At 38.7% G+C, this 22,728-nt stretch overlaps 1 protein-coding gene across 2 annotated transcripts in view; it reads right to left on the minus strand.

The window, feature by feature from the left end:
* The window catches only part of SUPT3H (SPT3 homolog, SAGA and STAGA complex component), a 516,212-nt gene that overhangs the window by 11,517 nt on the left and 481,967 nt on the right, over positions 1–22,728 (minus strand). The window lies entirely within an intron of this gene.

The following is a 22,728-nucleotide window of genomic DNA, read 5'->3' on the forward strand; positions in this document are numbered from 1 at the left end:
GGACTACAGGCGCCCGCCACCTCGCCCAGCTAGTTTTTGTATTTTTAGTAGAGACGGGGTTTCACCGTGTTAGCCAGGATGGTCTCGATCTCCTGACCTCGTGATCCACCCGTCTCGGCCTCCCAAAGTGCTGGGATTACAGGCTTGAGCCACCGCGCCCGGCCCCTTGTTTCACTTTTAACAGAAGTTATTACAATTCAAAATACTTACTAAAAATATTTTATTACTCAACAGCCAAATTAACAAAATGGATCTTCAAAAGGGCCTATAAAAAATTCAGCACCAGTTTTTGACTACAGAATTAAGAAGTCAGTTGAAATTCTTGTTCCAAACTGGTTGGCAAAAGTTGAGATCAGAGTCATCCTTACAAAAGAATGTGGCTGTTATATTTCAATAACTTTTACTGCGATTTCTTGAGGACTGGCTGCATACATTCTACCTTTGTGTATTCTATTTATATAGCAGTCAAATGAAATGTAAACAGGCATTCTATAAAATATAGCTTCACAATGTATAATCTCTATGCTTAATTCAAGGAATACTTTCAACTAGGTCTTAGGAGAAGGGCAAATGGACCTTCCTCTGTCTCTCCAGTCCAGCTGGTGGTGGAAGTGACTGGGTAAGCTGGTCTCACTACTTTCGGGACTGCCTGGCCTCCTGTGCATGCAGCCAGTCTCTTGTTCAGCAGACCCGTGGGAGGTGCGAGGAGGTAAGCTATTGCACAAGTCGCTGCCAGGAGAAAAGATGGGAGAAAAAAGCAAAAGAAATATAGTATTTCAATCAAAGTCTAAAATTTGTAAAAGTGGTTTTGGTCTCCATATAGTAAAAATATTTATCCAAGAAACTCCTACTCGGGTGTGAACATCCTACTTCTAGTGGGATTTTGTTTGGCAAAGGTCTGTGAAAGAGTGGAAGCTAATACAGAACATGTCTATAAACAAATTTATTTAGTTAGTACAGATTGACACATTCACTATAGGATTTCAGCAATTACATGTGTAAAACTATTTCCTATAGTGGTTTCCTTTTGTGATTTTTCTAATTCATTCAATCTAGGCCATTTTCATGCATTGACTCTTAGAAGCCCTTTAGCCACCCAGGCTGAAATGAACATATGGAGACTCTATGCCTTCTTTCCAATTCTTTGTGTAAACATAATTATATGGTGATATTAAAGAGTCAAACTTCCAATGAAAAAGTCAAATAAGGTTGCAATACCTTAAAACATGATGTTGTCATCTAACTTTGGAGAAGAGAAATTTGAGAGTTTGGCTATGATAATGCAAGTATCATCTCTCTGTCTTTGTCTGTGATGTGCCTGCTCCCCCTTTGCCTTCTGCCATTATTGGAAGCTTCCTGAAGCAGATGCTGCCATGCTTCCTGTACAGCCTGGAGAACCATGAGCCAAGAAAACCTCTTTTCTTTATACATTTCCTAGTCTCAGGTATTTCGTTAGAGCAAGCAAGAGTGTCCTAACAGATATTATTAATTATATGAATTAATAAGTTCCACCTTTTAAACCCTGTTTTAGCCATTATCATATCTCCTATAATGTCTGACATTTAGATGCTCAATACATATGCGGTGAATAGAATTTATTTAAATACTGTTCAAGTTAAGGTAGTCCCTGCTATGCTGTGAATATGGTTTTTCCCCACCAAAACTATTTTTTTAAAGCCTCACCAAAACTAATGGTAAGGCTTGGTCCTCAATGTGGAAGTGTTGGGAGGTGTTTAAAGACACCCACATGGGAGGTGCTGTGCTTCTCGTAGCCACTGACCAACAAAATATGTAATGATTGGAAACCTTCAATCATGTGTTTAAATACATTTTGTTAATCACAATGGTATCTAATATGCAATGATTAAAAGCCTTTCGTAATGTATTTAAATAAATTTGATTAATCACAATGGTATCTACATACCACTGAAAAACATCAAGAAAAATCAGTTATTCTCCCTATTAGACAATGCTTAATGCACCTTTGGGTCTGCAGATGTCCCATTGTAAGTATAAGGCTCTTGGGGAACTCAGGTTTGGAAACGCATCTCTGGTCTACATTTGCTTATTCATTTGTTCATTCACTCATTCACAAGTATTTATTAAGTGCCTATGACATGTCAGGCACAGTTCTTAGTGCTGGAGGTGTATTGTGAATACATGTGAAACCACTCAATCTTAGTCTGTCTCTGTGTATGTGTGTGTGTGGGGGGTGTACACACAATGACAGTGGTAAGTGCTATAAAGACAAATAAGGCAGGATGAGGTGACAGAGAGAGATGGCGTGAAGGTGTTACCTCAAAGTGACATTTAGAGGCCTGAATGTAGAAAGCCATGCAGACACCAGAGTGCAGATGGCCTATTAATGGACAGCAGAGTGTGGGTGCTGAAATAATGTTTAAAAGGAAGGCTTTGATAGGATGCCGGGAACAATGAGAATGACCTGTTTTTCCAACATTTTTTTGTGTGTATATTCTCGGTGAAATGCACATGGTAGGCTCTGAGGAATCAGTCATGGTTCTTATTATATAGGAGTCTCACTTTGGGCCGGGGGTGGGCAGAGGAAGGAAATTACTTAGATGTATGTGTGTATCATGTATATGCATACATGTATACTGGATTTAGAAATATAAATCTTTATTATTCATTAATAATTAATGTTTATTAACATTTATTTAGAAATAAATGTTTCTTCTACAAAAATAGGTAAGAGGTATCAGTGTCAGGACATGAGATTATGAGGCTAGTCAGTGCTGTCCAATTGTCTAGGGATTATTTCAATATAAAGAAATGAATGGAAAGAGAGTAAGACATTACCAACCATAAATCATTTAAAGGCTTTTCATGCTGTCATATACCTATTTTTTTTAAAAAAATACTTACATGATACATAAAGATAAGAAAGATTAGTTTTACAAATACCAGTGATATCAGAGCAGTTTCATGGTCTGTGCTTTGACACAAGGGGAACACGATGACAGCCAGGCCTATTTATCCAGTCTCCTGTGAGACAGAAGGGGCCATTTATCACAGTACTGTGTACATCAGCACAAGGTTATGGTGGTGACTATGAATACATGCTTACATCGCAATGAATCATAATGAATGTTAATGATGTCACTTGTTTTTGGTGGGAGCAAAAAGACATTGCTCAATGAAAAAGACCCATGTCTACTGACTTTTGAAAATAAACATGTTGTTACGCGGAAGGGAATTATCACCTGGGCACACTGTGGCTACCCAAATGTCCATCCACTGAAGGGAGATTGGATAAAAAATATCCAATATTGCTAGAAATTTTATAAATAGTAAAAAATTAAAACCTAGTTTCAGGACACATGCAATTCAGTGTGCTAACAAAAAAAACCTTTTTGGTAGCAGCAAATTATTATAAATTGTTTTATATCAGTGCTTTAAGTGATATACATGAAGAAGCATTAGAAATTTCAAAATGAGTTATGTATACATACGCAAAAACAGGCAAAAACAATGGTGCTGTACAATCTGATAAAAGACATACATAAAAACCCCACAGCTAACATCAGTCTTAGTGGTAAAAGTCTAAACAATTTTTCCACAAGATCAGGGATAAAGCAAAGGTATCTCCTCCCACTGCACCTATTCCACCATTAATATCAGCTGAAATAAGGAAAGAAAGCAAAAGACATACACATTGGAAGTGTTGAAATAAACTGCCTGTATTCACAGACAATAATACAATTGTTTACATAGAAAATACCAAAAAATCTACAGAAAACTTACTAGAACTAAGAAGTTAGTAAGGTTATAGGATACAAAATCAACATTAGAAAAAAAAACCTTTTATTTCTATATCTAGCAGTGAACAAGAAGAAAAAATTAAGAAATTAAAATGGCACAAAAACATAATATTAATCAATCAGGGGACTCTTAAAATATGTGTAAGAGGCCGGGCGCGGTGGCTCAAGCCTGTAATCCCAGCACTTTGGGAGGCCGAGGCGGGTGGATCACGAGGTCAGGAGATCGAGACCCTCCTGGCTAACACGGTGAAACCCCGTCTCTACTAAAAATACAAAAAACTAGCCGGGCGAGGTGGCGGGCGCCTGTAGTCCCAGCTACTCAGAGGCTGAGGCAGGAGAATGGCGGGAACCCGGGAGGCGGAGCTTGCAGTGAGCCGAGATTGCGCCACTGCACTCCAGCCTGGGCGACACAGCGAAACTCCGTCTCAAAAAAAAAAAAAAAAAAAATACGTGTAAGACCTGTACAATGAAAACTACAAAATACGACAGAGGAAAAATTTTAAATATTAATATATAAGTGGAGAGAGATACTGTGTTAATCGATCAGAAGACAATGTTATAAAGATATTTTTCCATAGACTTATCTATAGAGGCAGTGTAATTCTTTTCTAAATCCTACCAGGCTTTTCTGTAGAAACCGATAAACTGATTCCAAATAAAAACTCAAAGCACCTTGAAGAGCCAGAAACACACACACGCGCACGCACAGAAAAAGAACAAAGTTGGGAGGATGCAGACTACCTGATTTTAAAGCTAGCCTAATCAAGTCAGTATGGTATTTCTACAGATAGATAGAAACGCAGATCAGTGAAACAGATGAGAGTCCAAATAGACCTACACGTTTTTAGAGTATTTATTTTCAGCATAGGTGCCAAGATAATTCCATAGGGAAAGGACATTCATATGCAAAAAAGTGAACTTTGATTCTTACCCTGTACCATGTACAAATGTACTTAACCCATACAGTACAAATATTAACTGAAAATCATAGACAGAAACATAAGTAACCATAAAAATTCTAGAAGACATAGGATAAAATTTTTGTGACCTTATGCTAAGCAAAGCTTTTTTAGTTAACCCACTTATCTGTAAAAAAAAGATGGATAAATTAGACTATGTCAAAATTAAAACCTCAAGAGAAATGAAAACATGTCCATATTTTATAGGTGAAAATTTATATATTTTTATGTAAACTTTATTCCTCATTGCTCAAAACTGGAAATATCCCAAATGTCCACTACAAAGGAAACAAATGTGGTACACCTATAGAATGGAACACTCTTTGAAAAGAAAAAAGGAATGCATTATTGATACATGCAATAACACAGATGAACTTCAAATGCATTATGCTAAACCAAAAAAGTCAGACTCAAAGGAGTACCTACAATTTGCATTTATATGACATATTACAAATGGGAAAATTATAGGGTCAGAAAACACATCAGTGGTTGACAGAGCTGTAGATGGCAGGGGTAGAGGACTGACTATAAATTTCCATTTTGCAGCAATGGAAATGCTCTAATATTTTAATTGTGATGGTGGTTATATGACTACATACATTTGTCAAATTATCAATCTATATATTTTAAAAGAATGAATTTTATTGTATGTAAATTATAACTCAGTAAAATAAAACAACAAACCCCACCCCCCCCCACTCCACAATAATGCTTTTGTTGGAGATGGTCAGGATTTGTTCATCATAGGTAGGATGTACTTGTTTGGACTTGAACAGTATTAGAAATGAAACAGCACTTAATAAGTTTCCAAGTTGTTGGTTTTCTACATGGCAGCACATTACATGTTCATTAGAAAGTCCCAGTTGAATAGAAAAATTATAAGGCTAGAGTTACTTAAGACCAAGGTAAACTGTGTATATAATTTTACAATAAATTCCATTCATTTTGGCAAACATTTATTGAATGCTTACTAGTACCAGGCATGGGGTAGAAACTGAGCGGGAGGAAAATAGAGACGTGAGCCATAAAACAGGGTGTCCTGGGACTCACAGGAGTACATCTAAGCCATCCATTCATAAGCTATCGTTGTGAAGTGATATAGCAATCACTACACAGCTCTGAAATGGCATTTCTCTATGGAGGGCTTGAATTCTAATTCTGAAGAACTGCTCCTTGATAAAGGTATATGAAGTAGCAGGCTTTGAACAACTCTTTTGGTACTGATATGGAAGGGGGGCAGGGAAGTGGTGGGAAGAGAAGGGTGGGTCCCTGGTAAGGGCTCCACCCTAGGGCCTGTACCCACAGACCTAGGTGAGGACAGGCACTCGTGCCCAAATGTTGCATTTCCCAAGACCACCCTGGTCCACCATACCCCCATCCTGTGCCTATAAAAACCTGAGACCCTAGCAGGCACACACACAAGCAGCTGGACATCCAGAGGAACATGTTGGCAGAAGAAGACACAAGAGGTTAGATGTCAAGAGGACATCGAGGGGAGCTCGCTGGCATGAGCCCAGGCCACTGAGCAACCTGATTTCAGGGGAAAATATGTCCCTTCTGGCCCCCCCATCTGCTGAGAGCTACTTCCACTCAATAAAACCTTGTGCTCATTCTTCAAGCCCACGTGTGATCCTATTTTTCCAGTACACCAAGGAAAGAACCCTGGGATACAGAAAGCCCTCTGTCCTTGTGATAAGGCAGGGGTCTCACTGAGCTGACTAACACAAGCTCCTATCGACGGCTAAACTAAAAGAGCACCTGTAACACACACCCACTGCGGCTTCAGCTGTAAACGTTCACCCCGAGACACTGCCATGGGGTCAGAGCCCACAGTCTGCCGGTCTTTATGCTCCCCTAGAGGTATGGGCAGTAGGGCACTGAACAAGCGAGCCACACCCCCACTGCATTCCCTGTGAGGGGGACAAGGGAACTTTTCCCTTTTCAGTACCATCCCTGATCCTTTGTCCTTTTCATCACTTTGCCTTCCAACTTTGCACTCACTCTGCTCTGTAACTTTAGGCTTGTCAATCACGAACTTTTCCTCAACTTAATGCAAAATGCTAGTTAAGGATACCAACAGTTCAATTTACTAATCTCTTCAAGAGTTACACTTACGCATATTCCAACAAGCTAACCACACAGATAGTGGCAAGAGGCTCAAAGGTAGTTCAGACACCAGACAACCTTATAGTTGAAGGGAGGAACCTTAGAGCCCTTTGATATAAAGCATGTGGAGCAGACTACAGAAGAAACAAGGGAGGTTTTAGAAGAGAAGGAGTGGGAAAAAGGAGGTAAGACCAGGATAGATGTCTGTATTGCAGGGAAACTGACAATGGTCTTTGGAGAGAACAGGGGAGGCCTGAACTTTCTGAACATTTTTGTCTCCCAGTTGATTTTTTTTTTTTTTCTTTTTGAGATGGGGCCTCCCTCTGTCACCCAGGCTAGAGTGCAGTGGCACAGTATTGGCTCACTGCAACCTCTGCCTCCTGGGTTCAAGCAGTTCTCCCGCCTCTACTTTCTAAGTAGCTGGGATTACAGGCATCTGCCACCACGCCTGGCTAATTTTTGTATTTTTGGTAGAGATGGGGTTTCACCATGTTGGACAGGCTGGTCTCAAACTCTTGACCTCAGGTGATCTCCCCGCCTTGGCCTCCCAAAGTGCTGGGATTACAGGCGTGAGCCACCACACCCAGCCCCAATTGAAAAGTTTTTTTGAAGACTAAAACAACTTTGCACATCAGGGATGGAGTTTTTAAGGCTTATGGTTTGACTTTCTTGGCTTTTTCTGTGTTTAACTGGAAAACACATAAATGTGACTTTTTTTTTTTGTTTCTGTTTTTAGTAATTGATATTAAGGATGAGATCGAATCCTTGGGCACAAATCAGGACAATGCTCTGAGAACTGGACCCTTAGCATCACAATGAAAGACTAACATTTTGTTTCTTGTATTTTATTTTGGGACTGTGCTAGCTACTACATACTTTTCCAATTGCTGATACAGTTATTTTGTTAGGCATAAAATGCCACTGTTTTTCTTGTGGAAAGTTCTTTTTTTTTTTTGGACATTTCTGTAAATGACCTGAGACTACAAGTCTGGTCACAATCAAAGTGTCTACACATTTAAGGGAATCAGCCATGATGGGTTATAACACAGATTAGCCGTTACTTAAATATTTACTACAGGGAACAAGAATTGTGAAAACAGCACTTACATTTGTGTTTACGTATACCTATTGCCACTTGACTCATTTATAGCTATCATATTACTGGTTGAATACTAATTTTTTTTTTTTTTTGAGACGGAGTCTCGCTCTGTTGCCCAGGCTGGAGTGCAGTGACCGGATCTTGGCTCACTGCAAGCTCCGCCTCCCAGGTTTACGCCATTCTCCTGCCTCAGCCTCCCCAGTAGCTGGGACTACAGGCGCCCGCCACCTCGCCCGGCTAGTTTTTTTGTTTTTTTTAGTAGAGACGGGGTTTCATCGGGTTAGCCAGGATGGTCTCGATCTCCTGACCTCGTGATCCGCCCGTCTCGGCCTCCCAAAGTGCTGGGATTACAGGCTTGAGCCACCGTGCCTGGCCGGTTGAATACTAATTTTTAAGTGGAAACTTTAACAGTTATGGGAACATTTTTTTGTTTTTTGAGATGGAGTCTTGCTCTGTCGCCCAGGCTGGAGTGCAGTGGCACAATATTGGCTCACTACAACCTCCACCTCCCAGGTTCAAGTGATTCTCCTGCCTCAGCCTGCTGAGTAGCTGGGACTACAGGTGTACGCCATCATGCCTAGCTAATTTTTGTATTTTTAGTAGAGATGGGGTTTCACTATGTTGGCCAGGCTGGTCTTGAACTCCTGACCTCGGGTGATTCGCCTGCCTTGGCCTCCCAAAGTGTTGGGATTACAGGCGTGAGCCACCGCGTCCAGCCTATGGGAAGATTTTTTAAATGCTCTATCTTTTCTTCTCCTGCTGTTGTCACTGGTGAGATGTCAACGTAAGCTACTATAGACTATTGTTGGAGATGTATGGATTCCACTAATTTTCTTTACCATTCATTACAGAAATATTTTCTTCTAGTGTTGACAGTTATCTCTGTGTCTCTTTTTGTTTTTTTTGAGATGGAGTCTTGCTCTGTTGCCCAGGATGGAGTGCAGTGGCATGATCTCGACTCACTGCAACCTCTGTCTTCCGGGTTCAAGTGATTTGCCTGTCTCAGCCTCCTGAGTAGCTGGAATTACAGGCGTGTGCCACCACACTCAGCTAATTTTTTTTTTTTCTTTTGTATTTTTAGTAGAGACGTGGTTTCACTATGTTGGCCAGACTGGTCTCGAGCTCCTATCGTCAAGTGATCCACCCGTCTCAGCCTCCCAAAGTGCTAGGATTACAAGGGTGAGCCACTGCACCCAGCCTGTATCTTTACAACTAGACTTTTGGAGGTCTTTTATTGATTTCTCTAGCACAGTGACTTTTCTCAACACTGGCTGGTTGTACATTAGAACCACTTGGGGAACTTTTAAATATCCTGAGACCCACTGACACCAATTAATTTCTGGTGATAGGCCCCAGACATCAATTTCAAAGTTCAGCCAGGGCAGAGAACCACTAGGCTAGGGGGAAAAATCAAAACCTTATTTGTCAGGTTCATTCCTAGTTTTAATTCTCTGTTGTCTTTATTCTTGTGATAAGAACAGTATTAGAGTAATAGTCTGTGTACATTTGTTGTGTGGATCTCTGCAACCAGCCTTTTCTAATAAAGGTTTTCCTGTGAGCTGACTTACAATTATAAGAGAGTCTTTTCTATTACAGACCAATAGCTATTATAGAGGTAGACAAGGTACTTCTACAAGCATTCTCTCATTGAACTAACTGTAATTCTGGAAAGCAGGTGGGATTACTATGCCCACTTTAGATGAGAAACTGTGGCTCAGAAAGGTTAAATGATTTTTTAAAATCTCGTGGTTCAATGATAGACTCAGGACTCGAAACAATGACATCTAACATCTAACCTATTACACTTCCTACTACTTCATTCCACCCAACATTCCTTTGAAGGAAATCAGAGGTGAATAAGAGACGACTTTCTTTTTTCTTTTTTTGAGATGGAGTCTCGCTCTGTCGCCCAGGCTGGAGTGCAGTGGCACGATCTCGGCTCACTGCAAGCTCCGCCTCCCAGGTTCACGCCATTCTCCTGCCTCAGCCTCCCGAGTAGCTGGGACCACAGGCGCCCACCGCCATGCCCGGCTAATTTTTTGTATTTTTAGTAGAGACGGGGTTTCACCATGTTAGCCAGGATGGTCTCGATCTCCTGACCTTGTGATCCGCCTGCCTCGACCTCCCAAAGTGCTGGGATTACAGGCATGAGCCACCACGCCCAGCCAGATGACTTTCTTCTTAAAGGCAATTTAGTCTAAATAAACTACTGATGAAAACACTACCTTATAACTTTAATTTCCACTCCAATGTGACATTACAGGCTAAGTCATAGCTGAAGCACTGGATACCATACATGGGAGCAGTTTAATGTAATTTCATGAGATGCCTAGACTATAACATAACGGCCAACAAATATTTGTTGAATAAATTTACCAACTTCCAGTTGTTTCTTGCTTTTCTACAGGACACAGCTGTATATATAAGCACTACAAATGAATACTAATTTTTTATTCTAGTTTGATCTGCCTATAATCGTAAGGATCTGGAGAAAGGGTCAAAAAAGTAACTAAGCATTTAGGCTGAATTAGTCTTGCAGGAAGACAAGGACAGACTGACGGACAAAAAGTCACACATAGTCCTCTATTCTTTTGTCTGGAATCATAATCTCAGGAAATAACTAAATATGTGCAGGAGAAAATATTAACCAAAAACAGCTTACAAGACCTACACATTAAATTAAAATCACTGGGCAGGAAAAATAAAGGATAGCGATTCCAGCAGATCAACCAGATGTATGGCCTGAGTACAACTGTAGAGGCGATATATTTATACATTTATAAAAGCAAATTCATAGTGTTGGCAATGTATTTAGCTGGGGAGAAGACAATTACTATGTATTTGTAATAATGCCCCCAGCACACCTGGCCTGAGGACCACCACTGGCTAACATTTGCAGCAACACATAGATACCACTTCCTCTTCAGACATTCAAGTCTGAGAAGTTGCAGAGTGGTTATGAGGCCAAGAATTGTCAGAGATGATGACTAAAATCTGTGAAACAAAATGCTAGTTAGTGGTAGAATAACTTCCAGGAAAAAGAATCAACAATTTAAAAATGTTACTAATGTAAGAATGCACAAATGATCAGATTAAATTTTAACCAATAAATGATTTAAGGAGGCCTAAGGGACAATCTCATTATTGAAAAATAAAAACTTAAATGAAGTAAACAGAAAATTTTCTGACTCACAGTCCCCCTCCGCTTCCCCCCAACCTTTTTTTTTCCTGCTTCCTTTCAGTTTCTTTAGTCTCTCAGAAATTCCCTGATGGGGCTTTAAAGGGACACACTCTTCTTGACATATATTAGGCAGGTCAAATCCAGATGTATGTTTTTTGAATTAAGATGGCTTATTTAAAGCAATAAGAAGCTGCCACAGAATAGCCAAAATTATAGATATTAGAGATGGAAAAGACTTATTAGATCATCAAGTCTGTCCCTCAGGGCCAGTGCAGGAGAAGCAATCAAAATAAAATGAGCCACTCACTCCAACTGTTCTCTGTGGTTAGCAAGACAAAAACATTCTCAAATAGAAAGGAGTCTTGGAAGTTTATGACTGAAATACTGAACTATCTTTTTTCAATTATTTTGTTTGTTGTCAGTCAGAATCCGGGGAAGCTGGGCTTATTTTGCTTTTGGTTTTATATACATCTGTCTGTCTATAAATGTACCTGGTATGTACAAACATATATAGGTGCTATGAAGCCACCATGTATAGCTTTCAGTTATCTCAGTTATAGTCATATTAGTATTCATAATAAGCTACTGATTTATCTAGAGGTACAGCTTCTGGTTTGTCCAAGATTTACCAGTAGGAACCCACCCATAGACCAAGTTTTCTCTTTTTTGGGAGCTCCAGGTCTAATGACATGGCTGTGACCTCTAACAGAAGGTATACATGGACAATGAATTTAGTTCATGTGATGGAATTCTGGAAATAAGCATCAAGGACTTGGAGATTTTTCTATGTGTAGAGACCACAGGAAGGGATCAGCCTTTAGCCCTCATAGGAATGGTTTCAATAAATTTGAATACCTTTCCATGGCCCTTTATAAATATATATTTTTGAAATATTTACATATAAAGATGTACTTCAATACAGGAGCAGAATCAAATAATACCAATTTCTAAGGAATAACAAGAGTTTTCTAAACTGGCTAGGATGAGCAGAAGGTGGGGATGTAAGACATTCTCCTTCACTGGTAAACAGGCAGTCTTGGAGAGACACTGATGTGACTCACGCTCGTGTTCATATTCACCACGATTATGGCTGGCAGGACAGATAGACTTATCAGGCAATCAGAAGGTAATAAATCCAACTTCAGACTGATCTACCAAAATACCCAGTCTCTAAGATTTGTGCTAGATATAGTGGAACTAGTGATGAGAAAAAGTGTGATTTCTTTATTGAAGAGCCATCATTGAGTTATCCTAGGTCTCCTTGGAGAAACTGGTCAAAATGATCCCCGGTTAGCCTCTTGAATTTCCATACCAATGCAGACATATTGTTGCCTTCTAGTTCCTTAAAATAAAAATGTGATAGGATAATTTTTAAAAAGGATTCCATATGACTATGACCTTATAGTAAAAATACATAAATATCTTAGGTTATGAAATACTACAGTGCCTTTTAAAATTGATTCAGTTGATGAAAGCTGGTGTGTGAGTGATTTCCATAAAAAGCTGGTCATTGAGCCCCTGATCAAGATTAGAAACTCCTACTGAACAGTTTCTATGGGAAAATCTAAAACTGACTTACATCATTTTGACTTGTCAGGCCTTTTCCAGGAACTTAAATCTGCCAAAGAGACAAAGATTGACTCCTTATTTAAATAAGAGGGGCCCCACTGGCATTTCCTACATACTTGGGTGCCAAATGAAATGGAAAATCCGTTATCCTCACACATTAGAGGACCAATTCATGGTAATAATACCATATCTTCTATTTTCCAGCCTTGGGGAAACTCAAAAACTTTTGCTTTTAATATTCCCTGTATTCTAGTGAGGAGGGAAGAGGCTGAGAATCAATTACTTAAAGTATTTAAGCCAGAATTAGACAAGTGGGCACCTGAGGAAAAGTAATTATGGGTGGCACTAGTCACCTTTTCCAGTTTGCTTTCTTTTACCTTTCAACTAATTCCACTCTACTATTTTTTCCCTAATTATGCATTATGCTTGGCTGAGGCATGCTCAGACCTTGCTCAGCTTCATTTACTATACTGAAAGCCATATTATAGAGCTGTGAACACATAATATGGCACCTACCTCAAAAAAGGCTTTGGAGGTCAAGTTTCAGCAGGGTTCTACTTTTACATTTTTACTTAACCTCTTCTGGTTCTAAGGCTATTGAAGGATTTCATCCTTTGAAAAATTAAGTGGAGAAGGAACAACCTCTTCTCCCAAGTGTTCTGTTACTTTCCTTACCCTCTTCCCAACCTCCCACAAAAGAAATAGTATTCATGAACATTAGAAGAAAATGAAAACATCTTAAAAATTTATGCTGTATATTCTCATTCTTCTAATTTGGAGAACATATTTTCATAGAAGAACAGCTATGGTAAATTATCCATATTTTAACCTTTAAGTGTTTTATTAAACAAAAACTCATATCAGCATACAAAAGGTCTTGTTCTCCCACAAAACAAGTCATTTGTATAAAAAATGCTACTTCTTCCACAGTTGTCTCTGTTCTGTGAGCTGACCTTAAGGCAAGGGGAGAGGAAAGGTGTATGCACAATATTAGCTAACTATGCAGCAATTTGTTTTGCACTTTGTCTTGTAGGAGGTTCCAGTCTACCACCTGGCTCAAAACAATTCTAAACAGAGTTTTACATCGGTATCTTTGACATTTCTAAATAATGTCCTAGTGGCTGTAGAAAGTATGTTACCTAATGGCTGCCTTGCTCTTCTTGAGATTAAAGATAAGTAAGCTTTTGTTTTTTAATTATAATAACAAAGTCTAACATACTGTGTTTACTCTGTGCCTGGGATTATTCTAAGTATTTAATATGTATAACTTATTTAGTCCTTATAACAACGCTATTAGGCAGGTGCTTTCAGTAAGGTTACATAACTTGCCCAAGGTCACACAGTTACTAGGTGGCACAGTCATGTTGGGAACCTAGGCATGTTCTCAACTTCTATATTGTACCGGCCTTCGAATCACTGATAACCTCGAGAAGCTAAAATCGTCATAGGAAACATGCATTCAATAAACGCAAGTGGTGCATGAGGTGGCTCACGCCTATAATCCTAGCACTTTGGGAGGTCTATGCAGAAGGACTGCTTGAGCCCAGAAGTTCCAGACCAGTCTGGACAACATAGTGGGAAAGCATCTCTATCAAAAATAGAAAAATAAGAATTAAATAAGTGCATGTGTACAGGAGGAAACAATGCTTCCTTCTACTCTTTCTAGGTTCTCTGACTGTTCTAAGAAATCAGTGTAAGACAGATTAACAGGAGAAAAAATTTAATTACATACATATGCATGAGCGTTTTACAAAAATGAGGCTCAAGGAGATGGGCAGATAATTGAGACTTACATACCTGAGCTATAAACAGGAGTAGTGGTTTAGGGGCTTCTAGTAGGGGGAGTGAGAGGTAAATTAAGGGAAGGTGAGGGGAAAAATGTGTAGCAAATAAAGATTGCCTTATTATGCAGGAAAGAGTGATAAGAACTACTGAGAGTAGTTCTCTTCCTGATAAAAATACCTTTGCTAGTGGAAATTTCATTTACAAAAGTAAATTTATACTTTATTTTAGATAGTTGAGGGGGAGGTAAAGAGCTTTTCCTGCATTAGCTGGTTCTCAATTGCCTTTAGCTAAAAAAAAAAAAAGGTCTAAGTGGTATATTTTGAACCCCTTCACTTGTAATAAATATATGCAGAGAGCTCTTGGGGTCTGCAGTGGAGACAGAAGAATAAACAAGACACAGATATCACTGCCATGACATTCAGTCATTTAAACAAATGAAAAGTTAATCCATGCTTGGGCCTGAAAATGCACATAGAACAAATTATAAAATTTATTCCCCCAAACAGGGGAATAAAAATGAATGCAGGAATGATTCTTTTTGTCTTGATAACAGGTAAGAAAAAATAGGCTGAAATCAGCTTTCCCAAAGCAAAATGCACTGTACCATCATCTTTCTAGGGACTCTTGTAATAACACCCTAGCTGGTCTCCCTGCTTCTCCTCTGGTCTGTAGGACACTCTCCTCATAGCAGCCTGAGTGATCCTTTACCACTTATTTTGAAAAGAAGCTATCTGTCAATCAGTATAAACTAATACTGAACAGTAGATATTAGGTGTCATTCTGCTCTTCTGTTGAACTTGGTTCCGGAGCAGGAGAGCTTAGTGGTGTCAATGTCCCTGAACAGCTTCTCTCTGCTGAGGTTCCTCTCCTTTTCCTATTCTATACACCCTCAACCCCTTGCAACCAGAATTCTCCTCTCTTTTCTTTATGCTTCTTGCAGATCCAACTGCATTCAGCTTCTGCACTCAGTGAGCACCCCCTTATGATCCATCTCTGCTTACGACCACAAACACATTAAAGTAAAAATGCTAGCATTTAAATGTATCTGAAATGTGATTTCAAAATATTATTCATATGAAAGATAAGAAGAAACTTATTTCCATCTGGTTAATTCTTTTAAACTAAAGACTTTCTTACAGAATCTGGAAACATGATAGCTATCTTCAAATACCTGAAGGACTATCTTATGAGACAGGATTTGTTCTATTACTTAAGTTCCAAGAAACCTCCAGAGATAAAACATAGTATTTCCTTATCTAAAAGATAAGCACAAAGAGGAAGCACAAAATGTGTCCTTGATGTTTTCACCTTAGAATGAAAACAATCAGAGAGTTCATTTTTCACTACTCAGTTGTGCAACTTGCCATTCTTGGGTCATCAAAGAACAGTCAGATTATATTAAGAAACTCATGTTTTCTGGTTTCAAAGTTTTTTCTATCACATGGATTTGTACACAAACATCTTGCACTTTCTAGAGAGGGGCATATAATACTGCACACTTAACTTTGCCCCTCTCCTCCCAAACTGCTTTGCTGTGGATCAGGGAGGTGCTGATGGGCTTGAGTCCCATCTCTTGGGCTGGCCAGTTTTGACTGGCAGATGCTTCTACTGAAGCAGCAGTTTTTCATCTCCCTGGCTTTATGGCCCATACTGTAACAGATAAGGGGTAGCAGACATCCTGGCTCTAGTGTGCTCAGAAACGAATACAAACTAATGCAAAACAGAATCAGAAGGCACAGTTTTTCTTATTTGCTCTCCTAATGAAACTGGCATCTTTATTCACAGAATGGTTTCTTCATATCTTTCCACTACCTCTGTGCAGCCACAGGTACTGATCTGAAATGTGCCGTATTTGACTCTTGGTCAATTGTAGTTTCTTCAAATATTGCAGGGAATCAAGAATACACAGCAAAGACTACACAAAGATGGTGTGTGGATGATAATGCAGATAGACAAGAGATACATCCGTACATCTTACACAAAACCATTACATATGCGCTCACATTCTTTCTCTGTTTTGGTTCTAGATAGCCTTTAGGTCTCACCCCACCACCCTGATGATCAGAGACACTTTTGACTAATTCAGAGGCAGTCAAGCATTTACACTACCATTATTCTCATTTAATAACAATACTGAAAAGCTTCATACTGTCTGCCATTATGCCTCCTCAAGCTGACTGTCTTTTGATAGTTTCAATGAAAGCTGTGCAAGGAAATAATATTCTACAATCTCCAGTCTCCAGGGAAGAATATGACTGTTCTCAGAGGAGAGTGAGCCTTTGCTGAATCTGCTACTTTATGAGTAAAACAGGAAGTTCGGTCCTCTTTTATTGTACCTTTTCATTTTTGAAAAGCTGCCCAAATGGTTCCAAATACAGTTGAAGCAGTTATTAATGTCAAGAAGCCAAGATATTTCTCCATGGTTTGCTGAATAAGAAAGGAAGAAAACTGCTTGTACTCAGTTGTCCTTTGCTTCCCTTGCCAAAGAAGCAGGAAGGAGAGCGAATGAATAAGTGAAAAGGGATGGTGTTTATCTTTCAACAAAATCATAATGTTCTGCTCTCAGCTCCTGCAGTCAAATGTGGCCACTGCATCTTTAAGACAGCTAGTCTCTTCCCTCAGAGACGACACACTAATTATAGTGCTTCTGCCAGAGGGAACTCACACATGCAAACCATTATGTAAAATATAATTTCTTTTTCTTTAGGAATACTCAAGATCATTAGACATGGTTTCTTCAATGCTAGAAAATCAGGCCAAAAATGAAAATAAACAGTTTCAAGTATTTGCAACATAATTCCCTCATGCATTTATGGAAATACAGTAAAAGTGCCCTAAAATGTGGTTTGACATTTCATGCTGCACTGGTTTTTTCTGTTTTTCCAATTCTCTAACATTTGCCCTCTTATCCTATATCATTTCAGTTTCACTATATTTCAAATACTCACATAGCAATAGCCACAGCTATTACCAAATAGTTGGGCTTTGAGGGAGCTAATGAACAACAGGAAGCAGCCCAGAAGCTTGTTGTAAATTAAACAAACGCCTTATAAATTAAACATGGTAACACATGAACACAAACGTAGGGCATGGCAACATGACATAACTTTAAAAAACAGCAATTAAATGTATAGCATTGCTTTCCCTAATGATGTGCTATGCTAATTTAAGCAAAGGCAATGATTCCGTTGATTTAACAGTTTGACATGGAACTCATAAATGAGAATAAAATCTGTAATAAATCGTGGGGACTTCAGTATTCACGAGTATAGAATTAGGTATGTTATTATATGGGGGAAAGATATACATTTCAATTCAATCAATTTTGTATATCATAAACTAACCCAAAACATAGGCTCAACAGTAAGCAGTCTTTTGAGACGCAAAGAAATTCATCACTTTATTAAAAACTCAGATTTTCAATAGTATATTAATTGGTAAATTTTCTTTTTTATTGTTACTAGTCTGCATTTTGCTTCTTCCACATTGTTTACCTTTTTAATCTTTTTATCCAGATGTTCTGAAAATACAAAGTAAATAAAGCATCACTTATAATACCCTTGTACAACACAAAGTGCCATAATGGACACGTAAGTTTTATCTTAGTAAAAGGACAAAAGCGGAAGAGAAACACATCCTCTCAGCTCGTATGGGTTTGTGAAAGAAAGGGTTGTTCCACTGGGGAGAGCAGTCTCATTGGGAGAGATGTGACGGCTACAATCGTTTGCTTTAACTGGTTTACTTTGCTCTATAAAAAAAATCCAGATCAATTGGATTGATTTTTAATGTGTATGTTTAGCTCAATGTTAACTGGCTTTGTTTTTGAAAAATGCACCCTTTGGTTATTCAGATAAATAAGTAATCCACCTCTTCTACAATCATTTTACTATTGCTATTATTATGTAGCATTATTAACAGATTTTCTTTAAAAGTTCTTTTCTATTCTGGAGGCCCATTTTACTTTTTAGTCAATTTTTCTTACCTAGGATTACATAAAAATACCTTTAGAGAATAGCCACTTCTCTACAGAACAAAAACATTACAGTTGGAATCCTTTAGTAAGCAACTCTCGAACTATTCAAATAGGCAACTAGCAATAAGCTCTAGATCACACTGGTAGAAATCATACACATTTTTGCCATGGTGTCAACAGATGAAACCTGTTGATATATGGGGTAACAAGTGCAAAACAGGAGGGAAGTGAAGACTTGTTCTCAGAACACATAATGCTCTCTCTCCCTCCGGCCTCTATACTTTATATTCATGCTGATGAGTCTGTTCTTCCTCGTTACTTTTGCTCGGATAACTTGATTAGTCCTTTAGATTTCAGCTTAGCTGACATTCCCTGCAGTAAGCCTTCCCTGATCATTAAGACAAAATTAGGCCTCACCTAAGTGCACTAAGTCCACAGCACCTGCTAGCCCTAAGCAGCACTTATACCACATTACTACTATACTATACTACATTGTAATTGAACCTTGAGGGTAGGGAATATAGCCTGTTCAGAAATGTGGCCCCAGCACTCGGCAGCTTGCCAAATAGTCAGAAGCCAATAAATATTCATTGAACAAACAAATTAGTAATATGCTGATAATGATGACAGTGTTACTAATGGCTAAGTTTACTGAGTGCTTGTTACATGTCAAGTGCTATTCTAGGCCTTTTACATTTAATCTTCACAACCCTACAAGGAAGGTGCATTTGTGCCATTACCATCTCCATTTTATGGATGAAGAAACTGAGATACAGAGAACCTTCTGTATTTTGTTGCCCTGCTTTGTTTTGGTAGTGGCTTGTCAATTTTGATGAATTCAGATTATATGCTCAGAGCAAAGGTGAAGTGAAGAGTAACTGCTAATTGATAACAGATCAAAATAATTACTAGGTTGAAACATAAAACTGTTGGCATTCAATTGGGTTTGACCTACATAAATGGCAATTTCATCTTTATCCCTGTGCTTTATCTGTACATCTACCCACAACTGGGTAGCATGCACCTACATATTGCCATGCTAGAGTGACAGGCACCTGGAGAGGGACCTGAGAAGGTATTTATGCACATAATTCTTCTTAACTGTGTCAACAGAGCCTTTTTCCTATGGCTGTCTAGGACTTAATGATATTTTTGCGATATATTCGCCATAATACATTTTGCCTGTGTAGACAAAGTCAAGGGACTCAAAAGAGGTAAAATCAGTAATGACTGTTTTTCCATAGTTCTAACTCATCCAGGATGACATAAAGCCAAAAGTAAAAGAAAAAAAGAATCTGGAATTGAAAATGATTTAAATTTGCCAGTTCCCAGCACTTCTGGAATACTGCCAGGGTTAATTTGGATTGGGCCTTTCAGAGTTTGCATTACTTTAACCTGATGTAGCCTAAAAAATAGACTGGATATAAAGAGGTAAAAAGAGTTCATCTAACTCAACACAACTGACGGTCTGTTCTCAAGTTGCCTAGCCCTGAACCAGAATGTTTTATTTGTTTCACTCCAGAAGAGGGTGATACTATGTCTCTTAGTGAAAGATATTTGTGATGAAAATAACTTATAGACTAATCCAAAGCTATGTAAGGCAAATGCTCACAGAAGGAAACAGAACTTGTTTTTTAAGGTGGAAACATTTTTAGAGTTTGCTGGAGATTTTCATTTCAAAATCTCCAAATTCAACAATTCTTCAGCCTCTGTAAACTTTCAAATGGAAAGCTCCAATATTTAGGGTAAATAATGTCTAAGCTTCCCCTTCATAGCAAGTTTTCCTTTTCTCTCCTGTCATAAGAGTGTTATATCCTGGCAAGTGAAATACAGAACCCCTTTGTAGTAAAGCTATCATACTATACCACTCTGAATGTGGTGCTAATGAGGTTATTGCTTAATAGAACCATAGAAGGACATTGAAAAAAGAAAATACCCTGACAAATGTGTTGACCAAAGGATGCCAACAACTCTCCTAGGGTCCTGTCCGAAATTCAAGGACTTAAAAAAGTAAAAATGAACTTTAGTGTATGTGAAAAATCATAACATTGAAACATAAGTCCATTTATCTTTTAACTATTTTTCTAGTTCTCTTCCAAAATTTTGCTGGTTATTAAAACACTGCTGTGTAAATAAAAATGTTCTGCTTTATAACTTAACCCCATTTCTTGTCCTTACAATATAATAATGTCATTGTTGGCTATATCACACTTATTCTCAAAGTAATAGGGCTTGATTTAAAGGACTTTAAATAGCACATTGAGGAAGGGCTTCTGCAGAAAAATGAGATTTGGGAATCAAACACAGAATGGGGAATTCAGAAATGGACTATGAAGGACTTCTATAATTCTGAGAGTCCTAAAAGAGTTTATATATCATGACTCCCACTGAGATAAGCACAGCTCTTCATAAACACTCTTAATCAACATCTGCTAAGTGGGCTGTCCCAAGGCTGAACTGTCCACTGATAAGGTCGTGGGGAATATATTACTAGAATTTCAGTGAAGCCATTCAAATTCCCAGACTGTGAATATAGTTGCAATAAATGAACTCATTTCATTAATACATATCTTCTGCCCTGATGAGTAAATGCCCACTTCTGCATCTCTTCAGAGATATTCACAATCAACTGCTTCACGTTCCCAATTATCTTGAGTCATTCAGACCACCAAAAATGAGAGCTTACAGCAGTCTATAACATCACCACTCTCACAGATAAAACACAACATACCCTATAATTAGAATCACAGACTGCAGGAGCTGGAATGGGCCTTAGAAGTAATTTAGTTCAACCTTCTCATTGTACAGTTGAGCTTGAGTGACTTTTCCAAATGTTATTCAACCAGTTAACGGCTGGACTGGGAGTAGAACCAAGTCTCCTGACTCTTATTCAACTGCTTTTGCCATTATAACAGGATTCAGCCATGACATACTATTTAAATAAGGTCAGTAAACAGACACTACTAGGACTTAATGGCAAGTGATTCCATTAATAACAAGAGGCTGTAACAAAAAACTCCCTGTATCTAATTCCTAAAAAATTCAACTTGAGGGATGGTAACTTGGTATTCTATCCACTAACATAAAAAGGCAAAGAAACTATATGGACTAGAAACCAATTCTAAAAGAACATATTTTTTAAAAGTCTGCATTAATAAGATTAATAGGGATATACTCAATGTAGAACATTTATTCTACTTGGGTGATATATATATATATTTAATCTCATCTATTGCACCTGCATAAGCGTGAGGAATTTCTGTATTCAGCAGTAAAAGTTTTCTTTTGCCAATGATAGTACATTATACTGAAGAAAAGAACTAGATTGAGAATTAAGAGTCCTGAGTTCTGCTATTAATTCACTGAGATACCTTAATTTTCTTATTTTCTCAGTCATAGCTTTTTATTTATTTTTATTTTTTGGATACAGGGTATCACTCTGTCATTCAGGCTGGAGTATAGTAGCACGATCACAGCTCACTGCAGCCTCAACCTCCTGGCTATCCTCCTGCCTCAGTCTTCTGAGTAGTTAGAACTACAGGCAAGTACCACTACACCTGGCTAGTTGTTTTATTTTTGTAGAGATGGGGTCTCCCAATGTTGCCCAGGCTAATCCCAAACTCCTGGGCTCAAGTGATCCTCTCACCTCAGCTTCCCAAAGGGATTAAAGGCATGGGCCATGATGCTCAGCCACAGTTTTTTTTTTTCCTTTTTTTTTTTTTTTTGAGAAGGATTCTCGCTCTGTCCCTCAGGATGGAGTGCAGTGGCACAATCTTGTCTCACTACAACCTCCGCCTCCCGGATTCAAGTGATTCTCCTGCTTCAGCTTCCTGAGTAGCTGGGATTACAGGTGTCCACCATCACGCCCAGCTAATTTTTGTATTTTTAGTAGAGACAGGGTTTCACCATGTTGGCCAGACTGGTCTTGAACTCCCGACCTCCGGTGATTCACCTGCTTCGGCCTCCCGAAGTGATGGGATTACAGGTATGAGCCACCACCATGCCCGGCCCCAGCCACAGTTTTCTAATAAAAAAAAAAATTGAAAGGGTTAATTTTTAATAGTGAGCTAAGAAGGGCCCTGGAAGTTTCCCAGAGTTGTCCTAGGAGTTGACAAGAAGGGCTAAGAGAAGAATAAGGGAGAGACCAAGCTTGGAAGTTCTGTGTTTTCCACCCCAACCTCAACTGGGCAGTTCTGCTTTGATCTGATTTTAATATTAAGTTAAAATGTAAGATCTTGTTTGAAGAACAAGTTATGTGGCAGAAGTTTCAAAGCCAC

This window comes from Trachypithecus francoisi, unplaced genomic scaffold (genome assembly GCF_009764315.1).
Source record: "Trachypithecus francoisi isolate TF-2019V2 unplaced genomic scaffold, Tfra_2.0 Lachesis_group10, whole genome shotgun sequence".
Lineage (NCBI taxonomy): Eukaryota > Metazoa > Chordata > Mammalia > Primates > Cercopithecidae > Trachypithecus > Trachypithecus francoisi.